This window comes from Phoxinus phoxinus (genome assembly GCF_949152265.1).
Source record: "Phoxinus phoxinus genome assembly, chromosome: 9".
NCBI classification, from domain to species: Eukaryota; Metazoa; Chordata; class Actinopteri; order Cypriniformes; family Leuciscidae; genus Phoxinus; species Phoxinus phoxinus.
In genome coordinates this window covers 31,427,256-31,442,293 of record NC_136884.1, presented here as the reverse complement: position 1 = coordinate 31,442,293, position 15,038 = coordinate 31,427,256, and the positions used below count along the sequence as shown (strand labels likewise).

Below are 15,038 nucleotides of genomic sequence, written 5' to 3'. Positions count from 1 at the left end.
CTCAGTCGGGGGCCAGTTCTCCTCTGGCCAATGAGTGAACAGTGTATGAAGTTCAGAATGAATCAGAGTATTTGTCCAGTTCCGGTTGGTTGAAGTCGGAGTGGAGAGGAGGAGAGACTGGTTGACACTTCAGGTCAGCGGCGTCGTCGTGTCCTGGCGCTGGTCCTTCATCAGATCTGGATACGGCCTGGTTCCGGTGGACAGCAGTAAACCTCGGGATAGACAGAGAGACTAATATTAGCGTAGACGCCATCCTTCTTATGATGTACCAAGTACATCAGGATTTACGGGAAGTGTTCCCGGTCCCGGCTGTTCTAAACTATGCAGCCTAATTATATAAGTCTATAATGTGTTATGTGTATGCTAGGCCGAAGAGATGTGTTTTTAGTCTAGATTTGAACTGACAGAGTGTGTCTGCTTCCCGGACAATGGTAGGAAGACTGTTCCAAAGTTTTGGTGCTAAGTAGGAAAAGGATCTACCGCCAGCAGTCGATTTTGATATTCTAGGTATTATTAACTGGCCGGAGTTTTGAGATCGCAGTAGACGTGAAGGACTATAATGCGTTAAGAGCTCGCTCAAGTACTGCAGAGCTAAACCATTTAGTGCTTTGTAAGTGATCAGCAATATTTTAAAATTTATACGATGTTTAATAGGCAGCCAATGCAGTGTTGACAGAACGGGGCTAATATGGTCATACTTCCTGGTTCTAGTAAGAACTCGAGCTGCTGCGTTTTGAACTAGCTGTAGTTTGTTTATTAAGCGTGCAGGGCAGCCACCCAGTAGAGCATTACAATAATCTAGCCTTGAGGTCATAAACGCATGAACTAATTGTTCTGCATTATTCATTGAGAGCATATGACGTAATTTAGATATATTTTTAAGATGGAAGAAAGCGGTTTTACAGATACTAGACACATGACTTTCAAATGAAAGATTGGTATCAAAGAGCACACCCAGGTTCCTAACCGACGACGAAGACTTAACAGAGCAGCCATCAAGTGTTAGACAGTACTCTAGGTTATTACGTGTGGAAGTTTTTTGTCCAATAATTAGAATCTCTGTTTTTTCTGAATTTAGTAGTAGGAAATTACTAGTCATCCAATTTTTTATATCAGCTATGCATTCCGTTAATTTTGTGAATTGGTAGGTTTCGTTAGGTTTTGAAGAAATATACAGCTGAGTATCGTCGGCATAACAGTGAAAGCTAATTCCATGTTTCCTAATGATATCTCCTAAAGGTAGCATATACAGAGTGAACAGCAGCGGTCCTAATACTGAGCCTTGTGGTACGCCATACTGAACTTGTGATTGATAAGACATCTCTTCATTTACTGCTACAAACTGATAACGGTCAGATAAGTATGATTTAAACCATGCTAGTGCAATTCCACTAATGCCAATATAATGTTCGAGTCTATTTAAAAGGATGTTGTGGTCAATGGTGTCAAATGCAGCACTAAGATTCAGTAATACTAATAGAGAGATACAACCACGATCGGATGATAAGAGCAAATCATTTGTGACTCTAACGAGAGCTGTCTCGGTACTATGGTACGGTCTAAATCCGGACTGAAAATCCTCGCAGATATCATTTCTTTCAAGAAAGGAACACAGTTGTGAGGATACTGCTTTTTCTAATATCTTTGACAGAAATGGCAGATTAGAGATCGGCCTGTAATTGACTAGTATTGTAGGATCAAGTTTCTGTTTTTTAACAAGCGGTTTAATCATAGCTAGCTTAAAGGTTTTTGGTACGTATCCTAGAGACAAAGATGAATTAATGATATTAAGAAGAGGATCTATGACATCTGGAAGCATCTCTTTCAGCAGCTTAGTCGGTATAGGGTCTAACATGCACGTTGTCGATTTAGATGATTTGACGAGTTTGCAAAATTCTTCCTCTCCTATAGCATTGAATGAATCAAATTTTCCCTCAGGGAGACTACAATGCACTTCCTGATGCGATACTGTATTAGACGGTTGCATAGTTATAATTTTGTCCCTGATATTATCGATCTTATAAGTGAAGAAGTTCATAAAGTCATTACTGCTGTGTTTCTTGGAAGCTTCTGGGCTTGAAGCTTTCTTTTTCGTTAGTTTAGCCACTGTTTCAAATAAATACCTAGGATTATGTTTATTTTCTTCTAATAGGGTTGAAAAATAAGCAGATCTAGCAGCTTTTAAAGCCTCTCTGTAAGCAATCGAGCTCTCCTTCCATGAAATCCGAAACACCTCTAGTTTTGTTTTCTTCCAGTTGCGCTCCATTTTTCTGGCTGCTCTCTTAAGGGCCTGAGTGTGCTCGTTGTGCCACGGCGTTGGACTATGTTCTTTAATCTTCTTTAAGCGCAGCGGAGCAACTGTGTCTAAAGTGCTGGAAAAGAGAGAGTTAAAAGTTTTAAATTAGCCCAAACAAGGAACGGGATTGGAGGGGAGCTTTACGTCCTCTCACTCGGGGTTCCGCAATCGGGCCGCATCATAACCAAGCGCTCGGCCGAGTGTTTTAGCCTTAAGGCTTGTGAATTTTAATATATAATAAGAGATTCTCAAAGACAAGTTTTGTGTTTGTTTGGTTGGTTTAAATGGTCATTTGAAGTGCCAGTTTTACTTTATAATACAGTCAAACCTGAACATTGCATTAGAAAGAGAACAGATGGAAAGCATTTTGTTACCCATTGTTTTAATTCTAACTTAATAAAACTGCAATTATTTCAGTCATAACATATTTTTATTTATCTTTCATAATAAACATTTTCATTATTAAAATTATTTTTTGCAATTCAATGAACAAATTCAATGAACAGTAACTCAAAATTGGCAACATCAAATAATGAACAAAAAACTAAAATAACAGTAAAAGTATAATAATTATTATCAAACAATAGAAAATAGAAAAATAAAAAAAGTGTTTTAAATATCATAACTATATATTTACATATTATTATGTGCATACTATTTACATACGCTATTCTATGAACAGTAACTCAAAATTGGCAACGGCAATTATAAACAAAAAACTAAAATAACAGCAAAAGTATAATAATTATCAAACAGTAAATTAGAGAAATAAAAAAGTATCCTAACTATATTTACATATTATTTACATACTAACTAATTACAGATCACAGTTTTCACATATAACAACAGTGTCTCTTGCAAATAGGAATGTGACACCTTGAGCAAATGATGCCCGTTTTCAACTCCTGTGGCAAGCACCTTTTGCATCTCCACCTTTTGGATTGAGAGGGACGAGCTAGGGAGGGATCAGCTCGGGAGGGACCCGTCGTGGAGGAAACTGCATCCTCATCGCATTCCTGCACTTTCTTCATGAGTTGATGAGAGGCTGAGGTGCGTGGAATGTGCAGCCTCGATTGAATAAAGGGGAACACGAGCACTTTTCCAAGTTCCTCTAAAAAATGCCTCCTATAGCTATCGCCCTGTCTCCAACTGGAATTTATCTCCCTCCAGATGACAAAGGCATTGTAGACCGACACATCTACCATGTTGTAGAACACTGCCATGGGCCAGCGAGCCGTCTTCCTCCGGCAGGTGTAGGTTGCAACAAACTGGAATATCACAAAAAAAGAAACACAAACATTTAGTATTACTGCTGACGTCCAGTGATAGTTCAATTCTCTTTACATGCCATTTAGCTTAGAATTTTAAAAAATAAATTTATGAAATTATGTGTGTATATATGTGTGTATATATATATATATTTTCATATAAATGAAATATATATATATATATATACATTTGTTAAAAATATATATATATATACACATAAATAATTGCATTAAATAGTTTTTTTAAATTCTCTTGTGCCCAGAGCGTATGAGCGTATGAAGTGAAAAAAAATTGTCACAAGTGACAATATGTCCCTCATATCCATCCACCATGTCCAGGACTATTCTCCTTCCCAGATTTATTTCACGTGGCATCCCTGGAGGTTTTCCTGTGTACACCTGCATTTTCAAGCAGTAGCTCGAGTTGCCCATATTTTGATGCCATATTTGGCAGGTTTTTTTGGCATATACTGTTTGAAAGGCCACCGGCCCCTGAATCCCACCAAGCTCTCATCAACTGTAATGTTGGTATCTGGTCGGTACATGAGTGGTAGTCTTTCGGCCCAGTCTTCCCACATCTGTCTTATTGGTGCCAGTTTATCCTGTTCCCTCCTCACAGCTCTTGACCTCTTGTCATCAAATCTCAAAATCCTCGTCAGATGTTGTCCGTAAAATTGCCCTTCCCATCTCACTGTCCCATAAACTTGCAGCTGATTCGTTGTGAGATTTCAAAGCCCCAGCCAAAATTAGCAGCCCAATAAATACTTGGATTTCTTCATGTTCAATATTAGCCCACCCTTCACCAAACACTCGCTGCCCCTCTAAATTGGTCATGTCAAGTAGCTTTTGTTGCATAGAGCTTGTGAAGAAAAGTTCAAAAGTAGATTTTATGTCTTCAGCTCTTACACAGGCATACCTTGTTGGTCCAGGGGCATTTCTTCTGACCTCCTCTGCCCGTGCTCTCCCTTGTGTCTGTGGAGGAGGAATTGAAGTCCACAGTATTTCCCTGTTCTTTGATAGGAAAGTTTCAGGGCCTTCTCTCTCCTCTGAATCTTCCTCTGACTCCTCATCCTCATCCATGTAATTTGGGTCATCCTCTGTCAGATCTTCCTCTTCAGAGGCTATCTCTGTTCCCACTTCATCACTGTGTGTGTGTGTGTGTGTGTGTGTGTGTGCAGGCAATGTCACGGTTCTGTCACTTCAGTCTGGTTTATTCTTAGTTTAGTGACAGAGCTCTGACATTCCCGGTTTGTCATGTTCTTGTGTTCTAGTTCTGTTTATTGTGAGCACATGGCTTGTCATGTGTTTCCTTTGTGCCATGTGCTCTCCTGTCTATTGTCTAGCCCCTCCCATCTTGTTATCTGATTATTGGTTTAATTGTCCCACCTGCTTTTCTCGTTACCTTCCTTGTTTGCCTCCCTATTTAGGCCACATTTACACATAGCCGGGTATTTAGAGAAACGAATATTTCTTCCCCTCCGTTTTCAATAATAACATCGTGCACACAACCCGCATAAATACACCGTCGAGCGCCTTTATAACTATGCTAAACCTATGGGCGGCAGTGTAGGGAGAAGGATAAAGCCATGCAAGCCAATCAGAATCCTCAGAATCGACAAGAGAGAACCTAAAACCCCGTTTCTCGCAGTTGACACGACAACATATAAACGGCGTTTTCAGAAATCTCCACTTTGGCCGGAGTTTTTAGAAATAATCGTTTTCTGGGATAAAAACGGCGTTTTCGTGTAAATGACAGGCCAAAACGCAGAGAAATATCTGCGTTTTCCCATCGTGTAAACGGGGCCTTAGTCTCCCTGTGTTTGTAGTTCTGTGCTTACCTTTTAGAGACGAAAAAAGAGAATAGTATTGACAGGAGTCAGGTTAGCAGAGACCTAGAGGAGAATTATTTTATGTTTACTACGATATATACAGATGCATCAAAAACAGATGATAATAGAGTAGGAGCTGCGTTCATTATACCAGAAATTAATGTTATGTTAAATAAGAGAGTAAATGATAAATTGTCAGTGTTTACAGGAGAAATGTTGGCCATTCTCTTAGCCCTTGAGTGGGTAGAAAATAGTAAACCAATAAAAGCGTTAATAGGGTCAGATTCAAGCAGTGCGTTAACCAGTATTAAGAACATGAAATCAGAAGCAAGACAGGATATTATGTTGGAAATAGCCCAAACTGTTTTCAGAATTAATAGAGTAGGGGTAATAGTAAAATTCATATGGATTCCAGCCCATGTAGGAGCAGATGGAAATGAATTGGCAGACAAATATGCAAAAAATGCAACCAAAAAAGCAGAGATAGATATGGTAGTAAGATATAGTAAGGCGGAAGTTAAAAGTATAATCAAAGCAGAAATGAGAAAGAAGTGGCAAGAGGAGTGGAATATGGAAACGAAAGCGAGAATGTATTACAGCATCCAGAAGAGGGTAGGAGGCCTGAGAGAAAGTAATAGGAATAAAAGGGAAGAGGACATTATTTCGAGAATGAGATTTGGGCATACTGGATTAAGTAGTACGCTAAAAATAATAGGGAAACATGAAACTGGGATGTGTGAGGTCTGTAATATTAATGAAACAGTAGAACATGTAATTATTGATTGTCATAGGTATAAGGAGGAAAGGATGAGGCTGAAAGACTGGTTAAGTAAAGAAAAAATTAGATTTGAAATGAAGGAAATATTACAAATGAATTCAGGGAGTGTAGGGTATAGAGCAATATTTGTGTTTTTGAATAATACAGGGCTTATTAGAAGGATATGAGTTTAGGTGTTTTTGAAAGTTGTATATAATAATGATGTGAGTGATAATGTTTTAATATTAATAATGTTATTAGATATTTATGTAGGTATTTATTGGTTTTATTTATGTATTTATTTGTATTTTTAAAGAGTAGTGAGTAACGGCTATTGTGATCCACACTCCATATCAGAAGGTGGCGGTAATGCACACTTAAAAGTTGTTTGCCAACCACCATAAAAAGAAAAAGAAGTTCTGTGCTTGTTCGTTATTAATGTTCACCCGTGTTCTGAGTTGTGTTCTATTCCATGCCGGCCTTGTTCTTGTTACCTGGATTTATTTTCTACCATTATTAAATACTTATGCTCTGCATTGGAGTCCTCGCTCTCCTTTCCACAACCACACCATGACAGGCATACCTTGTTGGTCCAGGGGCAATTTTTCTGACTTCCTCTGCCCGTGCTCTCCCTTGTGTCTGTGGAGGAGGAATTGAAGTCCACAGTATTTCCCTGTTCTTTGATAGGACAGTTTCAGGGCCTTCTCTCTCCTCTGAATCTTCCTCTGACTCCTCATCTTCATCCATGTAGTTTGGGTCATCCTCTGTCAGATCTTCCTCTTCAGAGGCTGTCTCTGTTCCCTCTCCATCACTGTGTAGTGAAGTGCAACTTTGCAGTAAATAATCCAGAGTCTCCTGAGCACTATATCTATTACTAGAGAAGAATTCCATCCTTTGATCTTACTCTCTCTCTCTCTCTGTGTGTGTGTGTGTGTGTGTGTGTGTGTGTGTGTGTGTGTGTGTGTGTGTGTGTGTGTGTGTGTGTGTGTGTGTGTGTGATCGTTGGCACCAGGTTCTAGAGCACGGGCGGTGAAAGTCACGCGTATCCCGGACAGGTAAACCTGCCTTGCCAGTGAATCAGTATTTTCTAGTTAAATTGTTAATCGTATTGTCCCTTGTAACAGCCAATACCAGGTCTGGTCCCTCGCTTAAGTATTGTGCCTCTAGGATGACGGTATGGCTACTTTAATTATACTATTTTATAATAAAGTTTGGTTCTTGTTTTTCTACTGAAAGCATTAGATTAGGTATTTAGCAGTTAAGGTGCAAAGTATATCCTGGTGTGAGAGGCACCAGGTGGCGTAGTCAAGAACCTTTAAAGCCTGTCACACCTATTTTCTGCTTGGTATTACTGCATTCAGACATTTACATGAGACAAGAGAAATTCTCCAACATTAGCTAGCCCACATAACGCACGTCAGACAACGTTCGCAACTATAGTTGAAGTATGTACTCTTGGCACATAGACTGATTAGGCAAGGCTACGTCTGTAGTGACAAGGCACACCATTTTACTATCTGCTTACCTTGATTGTCATCCAAACTTTCAAACGCGCATCAGTGGCTCCGACTCTGACCCATGCTCTGAACTCTCTCTGAACTTTTCAAATGCATCTGAAGTATCAGGTGTAAGGTTTTCAGCGAATCAACGTTCAGAGAACACGGCAGTGAGAACGTTGTAGGCAGATGTTACACACCCCTTACAAGTCATCCCCAACTTTGGCAAGTGATGCATTTATGACATAACCCCCCCCCAAAAAAGGTCAGAACTTTTTTCACGCTCTTTTCTAATCAATTGACGAACATTTAACACATTTCCAAGTGAGACTTAATCTTCATTATTCTATTACCATTATTCTTTTGTTTGAATTCAGTCATTATAGCCTGTATTCTGGCAGTATGCTTGGCCATCTAAATCCATCTAAATAGTCATTCCACAAATAATCCAATCTTAAGTCTCGTTAGAAAACAAACAAAAATAATAACTATTCTTGGTACAATAAAAAAATAATTATTTAAAAGTAACACTCCGTTTTTTTTTTTCAAATTAAACTGTTATTCTGTGACAAATCTGTCTGATTGTCACCGCTGAGGGAGCAGCACTGGCACGCACACACAAACACACATCGTCCGTGTCTTGTGGGTTTTCACGTGTCTTCGTTTGTTGTATGGGCGTAGTCAGGCTTTCGGCGGGTAAACACTGCGTCGGCCAAACTGAGCAGACAAAGAGCGGATACTTAAAAAAATACTTTAAGTATTTAAAATATGGGATGTGTTTTGTCTTCCCCTTTTCAAGTCAAGTCAAGTCTTTATTTTTGCCAGAACGACACAAATCGCCTGGAATTCATTTTGGTGAAAATTTGGCTCACACAAGACAGTACTGGACAAGAATAACAGCACATCATCAGGCATGACATGTACAATAAAAAAAGAAAATCTTAGATAAAAAAAAACAGATACCTGGGTTGCTACCAATGAATAAATATAATAAATAATAAAATAAAATGCTAGTGCATTTAGTGACCCTGAGGAGAAGGACATAGCTGTGTAAGCTGAGCAGTTAAGGATTATTGGTGTGAATTGATGGCCCTCACAGCCTGCGGGTAAGTGCTATTTAAAAAACGGGTTGTTCTGGATCTGATACTTCCTAGCCTTCTACCTGATGGTAAAGGGGTGAAAAGGGAATTAGCAGGATGTGATGAATCTTTGAGAATTTTTTGACCAGTTTTGAGTAGACGGGTGTTATAAATGTCACAGATCTTAGGGAGGTCCAGCCCAATTATTCTTGACGCTGTCCTAACTACCCTATTCAGTGAAGACTTATCATCCGCTGAGCAGTTAGCCCACCATACAGTGATGGAGAAAGTAAGAGTGCTCTCAATCACAGCCCTGTAGAAGTGGAGCATTCCAGCCTTGGACACTTTAAATGTCCTGAGTTGTCTTAGAAGAGTCGCTGCTGAGCTTTTTTAACAATCTGGCTGATGTTGATGTTCCATTTCAGACTGGAGGATATAATGGTCCCAAGGAACCTGAAACTTTCCACCCAATCTACAATTTCTTCCTTAATGGCCAAGGGCTGAAGCAACTTACTATTTTTGCTCCTAAAATCCACAACCATCTCCTTGGTTTTGGAGATGTTGAGGGACAAGTTGTTAACTGAGCACCACTCAGCCAGCAAAGACACTTCTGTTCTGTAAGCCGGTTTTGGAGATGTTGAGGGACAAGTTGTTAACTGATCACCACTCAGCCAGCAAAGACACTTCTGTTCTGTAAGCCGATTCATCATCATTGGTGATGAAGCCCACCACAGTGGTATCATTCGCAAATTTAAAAATCTTGACTGCATCGTGGTGAGAAAAACAGTCATTGGTATAAAATGAGTACAAGAGGGGAGACAGAACACACCCTTGGGGGCACCAATGCTGGTGGACATTGATTTTGACAAGAGGTTATTAACCCTAACCCCTTGAGATCTATCAGTTAAAAAGTCAAGGATCCACTTCCACATATGGACTCCTTAAAGGGCATATTGCAGGGTTTTTTTTTTTCAGAATTAATATATAACCTTGTATGAAAATACCATATGAAGAGTAAATGCATGATTAAAAATTGTTTTGCCAGACATAAGGGCACAAATTTAGTAGAAAACGTGACAGTTTCCTTGACCGTGTTGAAAAAGCGCTTTTTTTTCACCACCGCGTCATATTACGTCAGAATGGGGAGTCGTTTGCCGGGCTCTGCGTTCGGTCAGTGCAGAATAGGCTGGTATTATGTTGAAGCGGTCGTGATTCAGTGTGTTTTCGGTGGTTATTGTATTTCAATTAATAATTATCGTGATAAATGACTGTGAATTATGGCCTGTCAGAACATCGAGTCCACAGGTTTCCGAACAAGAAAAAGGATGGTGCTTTCTTCCGTGTTTGTGTGCGTTTTGTGCAGGGTAAGAGACGGCCTTCGCTTCTGCGTCTGCTTTGAAAAACGCGGTAGTGTGTAGCGTTCACTATAGACTGCATGATTATAATCCCGGCGATATGATGAGTTAACGTTATATGATGACGGCGATATGTGCACACTGTCCCGGCTCCTTCATCGGGTCGCCCGGTCCGCCGTCAGCATGTGGGTCGGCCACCGGTGGGAAACATGACGGTCACGGATCCGTCAGAGATCACTTATTGTACATTTGTTTTACAAAATGTGCCTTGTCTTAATTTAATTCATTAACGTATCCTCCATAAACTTGTAATGTCTTGCAAGTCTGCAGCCGACACTTATTATTATTATAATATATTATAATGTTCATTTTCAATCTGTAGCCTACTCCGAATTTTAATGTTTGTGTTGGCTGCTTCTACATATAAAAATTTTATACAGTAAGAAAGTTGTGATTGTGATTATTTTTTTATTCATTATCACCAAGTGGGGCCATTCAAAACCTTTATAATGTCCCTCTTTCTCTGGAAACTGTCTCCTAATGGCTGACATACACGTGCAGGTAAGGGTCTAAATACTAGCTTTGCTATTGCCTGACACATAATTACAATATTGTGATCTGAGCATAGTGTTATACATATCGTCGGCTAACGTGAATACATCTATAAGCTAACACTGTTCTCTCACCGAGACCCCTGCCCTGTTCTCCTCACACCACAGCTCAATGTGTCTCCTCTGACCGTTGTTCTGTCTAATCCTGACCTGTCTACTCTCTTGGCTTCATATAAGGCTCATAATTATATGGCTGAGGTCCGTCATACGAGTAAACATTTAGGCTACAATTTCCTCAGCGTCCGAACTGTCATTGCGATCCATTGCTTTCCTATTGTTTACTTTGACCGCGCTCCCCCATGCTACGTCAGTTCCGTTTTGGCGGTTTTCAAATGCGGAAGTAAAATTTTCTCACAAAAACGACTCCAGAAGCCTAAATAGCGTTTTATAAGTATATGTTTATATTTAAATCTAGTTCCTACATTATTGTTCTATACATTGGCGCACTGGGTACTCTAACCTGCAATATGCCCTTTAACACCCAACCCCAGGAGTTTGTCACACATTTGTCACCGATGTTAGGGCCGAGGGTCATTTACCACACTCCGGAGGAGCAGACAACAGAGGACACCAAGAGGCAGACAACAGGAATGAAGTTAAAAGGTAAGTTTTTATTAAGGTTAAAAGGAATAAAAGCAGGGGTGGGGATGTTCGTGGCCGTAGCCTTGGTGAGATGGGGGGAGAGAGGGGTGCTGGTAGGTACTTTTCCCGTTCTTCAGGTAAGTATATTCCTCTCTAGGTGGGCTCGTGAGACAGACAGTGACTTTTCTCGTCGTCAGACTCGTTGAATAGGCTCGTGGGACAGACAGTGACTTTTCTCGTCGTAAGACTCGTTGCATAGGCTCGTGGGACAGACAGTGACTTTTCTCATCGTAAGACTCGTTGCATAAGATCGTGGGACAGACAGTGACTTTTCTCGTCGTCAGACTCGTTGCATAAGCTCGTGGGGCAGACAGTGACTTTTCTCGTCGTCAGACTCATTGGATAAGCTCGTGGGACAGGCAGCTTCCAGGTTCGGATTCGTTGACGTGCTCGCAGAGCCACCACTCAACTCTCAGCAGCAACTGCTTCTTCTTTGCTTCCTTCAAGGAACAGACCATTTGACAGTGAGACGGACATTAGTAGGTGAGATAGAAACGGGGTACTTTACCAGCCTTCGCTCTCATTCTATGTGTGATAGAACGGCGTCGTTGGGAGAAATAATGAGACTGGACTTTCTTTGGTGGAATACAGTGCTCGTGCACTGTGGCAATAGAGGTGCGTTGAGCTTTTCTCCTCCGCACCATGCACACAATCTTAGGGACCTGGACACAGCTGAGGGGACAGATCAGTTCGAAAGAATCTTCAAAGTTATGGGTCAATTTCATCCATCAGAGACTCAGAGAGAACACAGTTGTTTGATCTCACCACACTTGTGCATAAATCACTCTTGTAAATCTTCACACGTGTTTGTTTCACTCTTTCAGACACTGCAAACTCACTCTATCTCCACAGCGATTAATCAACTCGTTTCTCTTCTCTTCATAGGGTGGATGATCCCAGAATTAATGGTTTTCAGAATATGGACATGGATTCAGCGATCTTCACAGCCGTTAAAGTTACTGTTCTTCGGCATCCTGATGGTCTGAGTAGCCATGCAACCTGAGAAGTGGATGGCACCGCTGAGTAAAAGGTTGCAGGCAGGCATGTTTCGATGCACCTTCTCTTGGTTTTGCCAGTAACGTTCATAACCACAAGTTCCGCAGGCCTGAAAGATGAGAGAAGATTCAAGACTCAAAGCAGCTTTAAGATAAGGCAGTAAAATACCTGTATAGTTAAGACACAAATAATTAATATACATACTGTACATTCACAGGCTATAATTCAGCTCCTCACAGACAGTTGACAAATAAGACATTACCTGCTTGACTTATATGAAGGTTCCTTCCGGGTGCATTGTGTCCCTGGGTTTCCCCACAGCATGCAGGGCAAACCGTGAACAAGGACAGAAACTCACTGCAAAAAATGCTTTTCTTACTTAGTATTTTTGTTTTGTTTCCAGTCCAAATATCTAAAAAGTATTAAATCAAGAAGCATTTACTAGAGAAGTAAAATGACATAAGAAATTCTATTTTGTTTTAAGATAAAAAGAAAGTAATTTAAGTATTTTTTGCTTAAAACGACCAAAATTATCTGGGGTACAATGGGGTAAGAAAAAAAATCTGAATTAGAATGGAAAACAAGAAAAAACATCTTAATTCAAATGGAAACCAAGATTTTTTTTCCAAGATTGGCAGATAATTTTGCTTGTTTTAAGCAAAAATTACTTTCTTTTTATCTTAAAACAAAATAGAATTTCTTATGTCATTTTACTTCTCTAGTAAACACTTATTGGTTTAAGAATTTTTAGATATTTGGACTGGAAACAAAACAAAAATACTAATTAAGAAAGTATTTTTTGCAGGCAAACAATGAACTTGTCAACAGCACTGAAAACAAGAAAAGGAAAAAACATTAATTCTGACTATGACATTTTTTGATACACAATCAGAAACAGTTTCCATTAATAAAAAGGTTTTTACTTTGGGTCACTGAGAGATTCCAGCTCTTCTGGTTCCTCCTCAGAGGACTCGCTCAACATCTCCTCCCCTGGACTCCATGACATATCACCACCAGAATGGTTGATGATATCAGAAAATGACCATTCATCATCACTTTGTTCAGGACTGGCCAGTGGAGATGATCTGCGATGCTCAAACCTTTCGGTTTGAGTCCCCACATCCACCATCTGAGGCTTTACCTGAACAGCTTAGATGAAAGAGATTAATCTTAATAATTGTTCACCATTGTACATTCATTGGTAACAACACATGCACTATCTAATGCAACCCAGTACAAAATATATTTTTCTAACATTATGAAGTTCATCATTTTTAATGTTTACTGTCTGAAAATTGTAAATTGTATGGTGAATGCTAGATATAAGCTAACTACCTAATGAACGATGTAAACATCTTATATTGCACTGTGATCCACGATGGACCACTAATGGCTCAGGGTCCATTGTAGAGATGTCTCCATCTCCATCATCTTCAGGAGTTGCACCTGCCCCGTCATTGCTGGCAGCACTCTCTCCCAAAATCTGAAAACAGACCAAAATCACAACTTTGAACTTTAAAAAATGTAGTCCTTTCATGAAAATCCTCCATTCGTGAATTATTTAAAAGACTGCTAATCTTTTCAAAGTAACGTTAGTCCCGCAGCTGCATTCCCTTGCATGTGCCCTGTTGATACCAGCTTAGATTAGTCAAAGAAAACCAAGGCAACTTCGATGTAAATAAGAAAACCAGAAAACTAATATTGTAAAGCATTACTTGGATGCGTTTTCAAAAAGATCATCTTATTAGCTCAACAAAATAAGTGTCAGGAGCAGTGGCGGTTCTACATTGAATTACACCCTGGGCGAGACCCCCTTCGAGCACCATTTCCACCACCGAAAAACACTTGCTGAAGCTCTGCTACAAGATTTATTTACGGAGAAGAGAAAAACACCCACGGTGTTTGGGTGCACCCCCATACTGAAAAGTTTAGATTTTTTCATCTCGCGGCCCCTGGAAAAAATGAGCGTGTTGCTTCAATTATGAGAAAGACGCGAAATGTAAACATATAAAGCAAGCTTTATTGGCGAGCTACCTCCAATCAGCTAACGTTACTGGTGGCTCAATAATTGAAATTATATATAATAGAAAACCGCTTTGGCTCAAGAGTAAACTGACAGCAGCTATAGGCGGGCTTTCGTGCCTTCATGGTGTTAACTTCTCAAGGCTATTATCATGACAGTCAGCAAAAGTCATGCCAAGACTAATTAACGTCAAGAAAAATAGATTTGAAGAAATTATATGCAGAGCTACATTTCGATGCAACAATTTGTATAAGGTATTATAAGACTTACTGTGCAAAGCTCCCGTTTTCGACGCGCAGATTCTCTGCTAGTGCTAACGTTAACGTTAGACTATTCACTCCCGCCAGATTTTGCTGGTGGACTTGCATGCACCGATGGCACCGCTTCTTTTGCCAGCCTAATCCACTCTTTTCATCGAAATGCCATGCGAAATTCCATAAGATCTCCTTGGTTGTAGCTGTCCGGTGTGAAGTGTTTTTCGCATACCACATGTGTCTTGTCACTGAGGAGGCAGCGAAATTGCTTCTCTTTGCCTGGACGAAACGTATCCAAGCACGGAAATCTTTATGTTTCTTGTTTGGAAATCGGTGGACCCGATGACCAGACAAGTTGGAGTTGTTGCATCCAAAACAAACACAAGAATTCACCATTGTGACAGACAACTCAAACCTACTCAACTATAACTA

The 15,038-nt window shown here is 40.0% G+C and overlaps 1 long non-coding RNA gene across 1 annotated transcript; it reads right to left on the bottom strand.

The window, feature by feature from the left end:
• Positions 1 to 13,089: 13,089 nt before the first annotated feature.
• Positions 13,090 to 14,387, bottom strand: LOC307004885. The gene is made up of 3 exons (XR_013799169.1): positions 13,665 to 14,387; positions 13,253 to 13,478; positions 13,090 to 13,159 (listed from the first exon to the last, which is right to left on the bottom strand). It is a non-coding gene; the product is annotated as an uncharacterized lncRNA (long non-coding RNA).
• Between the last annotated feature and the right edge of the window lie 651 nt (positions 14,388 to 15,038).